This window comes from Pyxicephalus adspersus, chromosome 8, assembly GCF_032062135.1.
Source record: "Pyxicephalus adspersus chromosome 8, UCB_Pads_2.0, whole genome shotgun sequence".
Taxonomy (NCBI): Eukaryota; Metazoa; Chordata; class Amphibia; order Anura; family Pyxicephalidae; genus Pyxicephalus; species Pyxicephalus adspersus.
Window position 1 is genome coordinate 70,422,142 of NC_092865.1, and position 4,511 is coordinate 70,426,652.

Consider the following 4,511-nt stretch of genomic DNA (forward strand, 5'->3'; position numbering starts at 1 on the left):
AGACTTTTGCAAAGGGAATGGTTTTATTGCTCTTTGCTTCCTGTTCTCATTCCCAGGGTGTTGGTGTGCAGACATCTAATGACCCTCCTAATAAAGGGGCTTCCAGATATCAAATAGGCCCCCACACCCCCATTACACCAAGCCATGACCTGCAAATGAACTTGGCTGCACCCACCTGACTTCCTTTGTAAGCACATGTAGGTTACCAATGCACCTGGCTGCTCATTGTTTTTCATTTGGCCTACCATTGCACCTGATTTCCTTTCTAACCACATCTGAGCTACTAATGCACCTGGCTGCTTTTTTGTTTTTCAGTTGACCTACCAATGCATCTGAATGCTTTTCTAACCACATCTGGGCTACAAATGCCCCTGGCTGCCTTTTGTAACTCATCTGGGCTAGGAATTCACCTGGCTGCCCTTTGCTCCTCATCTAGCCTATCAATGCACCGGGCTGCCCTTTGCTCCTCATGTGGGCTACCAATGCCCCTGGCTTCCTCATCTGGGCTAGCAATTCACCTGACTACTCTTTTTTCTCATCTGGGTTACCAATTCACCTGGTTGCTCCTTGTTCCTCATCTGGGCTACCAATGCACCTGGCTGACTTTTGCTCCTCATCCAGCCTACCAATGCCCCTGGCTGCCCTTTGTTCCTCATCTGGGTTACCAATTCACCTGGTTGCTCTTTGTTCCTCATCTGGGCTATCAATGCACCTGGTTGCCCCTTGATTGGGCTACCAGTGCACCTGGCTGCCTTTGTAACCCCATCAGGGCTGCCAATGCACCTGGCTGCTTTTTGTTCCTCTTCTGGACTATGAAGGTTGATCGGCGGAGCTGTGTCCAGGGGTGCAGCCAGCACACGTCTGAACATGCCCCAGGAATTGTTATGGCCGCCTTTGTTTACATTGCCACGTTATGGAACACACATGTATTTTTGTACACTTTAAGAGAAAATTGTGCTTGATATGACAAAGGAAATCCAAATACTCGTGTTTGAGAAAATGAATATGGTATTTAGCTCAAATAAAACTAAAAAATAACTAAACCTGCATTAAACACACACAATATTCTTTAAATAAATATGACTGTATTAACACAACATCCAGACTGGAATCTTAGGTTATAGTTTATCCTAGACAGGATACTATATTTGTCAGCTGTATATTTGTAGCATTTTCTATTTACAGGCCACACAATGCAGCCATGAAACAGTTAACCTTGCAGGGGAAGCTGCTGAATGTAGATCCGGCACTCCTTTCCTAGCCGTAGCACCTTGGGTGTGTGAATGTAGGATCCCTCCGCAGGGTTGCTAAGGGTGAAACTTTTCTCCTGACTTCCCTCACTTTGGGCCAGGAGGAGGGAGACAGCGGGATCCCAGCGGACACGGTAACCCCTAAGTAGCACCCAACAATATCGGGGGGGAACCCACGTCGATATATTGAAGCACTTTGTACACCTCCTCCTGTCTCTCCCAATCCCAGCACCAGGATTTTGACACAACTACCGACCAAGTAAGAATTGTTTTCTCGGACAGCTTGTATTTCTGTACTATTGGTGTGTGAGGGGGGCTTTAGATTAGAGAAGGGGGCTCTTTCTATTTTCTGTGCGGGCGGTGACGTGACATTTGTGCTGTGCGCTTCGGCCATTTTTGAGTCCTCAGCAATCCCTATCAGAAATGTCGCCGAGCTGTCAACATTTTTTTTTTATGGTTGTCGAACGAAGGGTGGGTAAAATGGATGCGGGAGGCACCATATTTTCACCATTACAGCTGCTGTGGAATGACAAGTCTCAGCTAGCTCCCTATTAGATCTGTCAAAGCCTGGCTTGCTATAGGACTAAAGTAACCAGATCTGCTTGTGTGAGCAAAGTCTGTTCATACTAACATGGCTGAAGGCATTACTAAACGTGGCCAGCAAATGACATTTATATTCTAGATACATTCTGTAATGTGCATGATAAAGCTCTCTGTATAGCTGGGGCTTCCATATGCTCATAGCTGTATTATGTGTGACATAGAATGATCATTCCCCATTACAATCTGTGTGTTTTGCTCCATATTTGGAATCTAATATGGCTGCCTAGGAGGGAGCAGCTGACTCTCACAATACTACACAAGGCCTCAATCTGTATTACAGATCCTATAGGATTATCTTCCCAGTATTAATAATCTGAAGAATTTGGGGCCATGCAGCACCTGGCTCTGGTTTTGTATCCCCAGCTGCTCACATATGAAGAGTTTGCAGATGTCAGGAACAAGCAGACATCTTTACTGCCTTCCACATTCACTGACACCACCTGGATTCACTCAGATGATTCGTTTTTTTTCTATTTTTTTTATTTCAGCAGGATGACAAACGTGTAAATTGTATTTCCATATGGTATATATCTTTACAAATGGATACTTGCTATTGGAAAAATCGCTGTGTGTACCTAAATCCCTACATTTATTAAATATTATGAACACCCACGCCAAGCAAAAAATAAAAAGTATATTTGTTAGAGATGTCAGAGTACAAGGTTATCGCCTCCTCCCTGTCACCTTGTTTAATGTGTAAACAGCCATTAATGTCAGCTGTACCAGCCCTTTAAACATGTAGAAAAGGCAGCTTGTGATTGGCTGAGCTCCTCCACACCCCGCCTGACATCTCCATCTAGAATGTTTTCCTTGTTATTTAACTCTTTGCTGACCTTGTGCTCTCTTAGTATGCTTGTCATGGGCTCAGCCATTCCTCCCACTAATCCATAATGAATGTCACCTTTTATAAGGCGCTGCCGCTCACAATCAAATCGCTTCTTTTCTTTAGCATTTCCGAACTCTTAAATCTTGTTAGCAGACATAGCTCCACCACGTACTGGTAATGTTATAAAAATATATATTGTATATCAAATAGTAAATGGAAATTACTATCACGTTTTAGCGATACAGTTGTGATCAGTAAAATCAGGTTTTTTTTTTTTTTTTTGCTTTTTCTCCTTCATTGTCATTCTGAGGACTAGCAAAGTGCAGCTTTTTGTGATACTGCATTTCATTCTAGCTGCTACTATGGGAAAACATCAATAAAATGCTAGAGCAAGATATGCAAGACAGAGGTGATCCCTCCTAAATAAATATATATTGTGTCACAGACATAAAAATATTTATAGATCTATTTCTATATCTATTATATATAATATTTTATCTATAACTATAATCCTTTATATATATATCTCCACACAGGGAGGAGTGCTACAATCTATTTGCAATAATTGCACATATAATTGGCATCTTATTCTGCATTTAGGAGAGGAACCTTTATGTAATTATGATCTATATTTGCTGTGGAGCTGTTCACCTGCAGATGTGTCAGGGCAGGGTTCATAGGTTTCCTGGACATGGGTTATAGACAGACACAACCTTATATTATATGCTGACCAGTCAAACCAGAACTGAACTCCTAGACATTGTTCAGCCATTTTACTGGGAATGCTGCTTCATGATTTGAACTCGCATGGTTGGCCTACACAGAATAAATAAATCATTTTCCTATTCTAATATTAGATATACGGTAGTGACTTCTAATGCCTGATTTATTTCTTACAAAGTAACAGAGGCAGATTTGGGGATTGGAAAGTTGAAAAGGATCTTGGCAAAATATCAGTTTGATGTGGAATTGGCCTATAAAACATTTCTTTTTAAGTCTTTCATTTTGAAAGATTTATTATATATTTTGTATATATTATATTTTTTATATATATAATTATTTGGTAATGCATGCAGGGTGTTACTACAGATTTAGAAGTTTATAAGGAGCTGTGAGGAAAGCGGATTGCCCACTTGCAGAATGAATTGTCTGGCTTTGACAAAGCTTTTGCCAATAATATATAATATTATATTGCTGCTGGTTGTGTTGTGTTTGGACTTCTTTCTGTAGCTGTATATATGGCAGGCCTTGTGTAGTTGTGGTGTATTGTGCTCATTATTTGTATTCAGCACTAGCTGTGCTTGTGACACTGCCTAGGCCCAGACCTGGCGCTGCATCAATGTGTAGTATTTCTAGAACCTGACAGAGGAAATAATGGGCGTTCTTCATCGACATGGCTTTCATAACAAACGCTTCTTGCCGTACATCAGCTAGTTGGTTTAAACATTTATTCTTTTACGCACAGCTATCCTGAATTAATATCTGGATACAGGTAACATCACATTGTTTCACTTTTTTATTATTATTATTATTTTACATTTAAATACAGACCTGGCTCACTATCCAGGAAGGAAAGGGTTTGGGTGCTAAGGCTAGGGAGGCGTTCAGTGGTTTTCTGTTTAATCATTATGGGCTCTGAATATAAAGGGGTTGTGGGTCTTTATATTATTCTTTATTGATTATAATGTGATTTACATATGAAATAGATGCCTTATTGATATTCGGTAAACTGCAAGTCCCCTCTTCAGTTACAAAACACAGTTGAAATATTCCTTGTTTATATAAACTTTTTACCAATGTACATTACTATTTTACTAATTTTTTTTTTTTTT

At 40.4% G+C, this 4,511-nt stretch overlaps 1 protein-coding gene across 1 annotated transcript in view; it reads left to right on the forward strand.

The window, feature by feature from the left end:
* Nucleotides 1-1,288: 1,288 nt before the first annotated feature.
* TOB2 (transducer of ERBB2, 2) overlaps nucleotides 1,289-4,511 on the forward strand; it is a 9,985-nt gene continuing 6,762 nt past the window's right edge. Inside the window, exon 1 of the mRNA XM_072421087.1 lies at nucleotides 1,289-1,509. The gene's annotated coding sequence lies outside the window, so the exon portion shown is untranslated. The remainder of the gene's footprint in view (nucleotides 1,510-4,511) is intronic.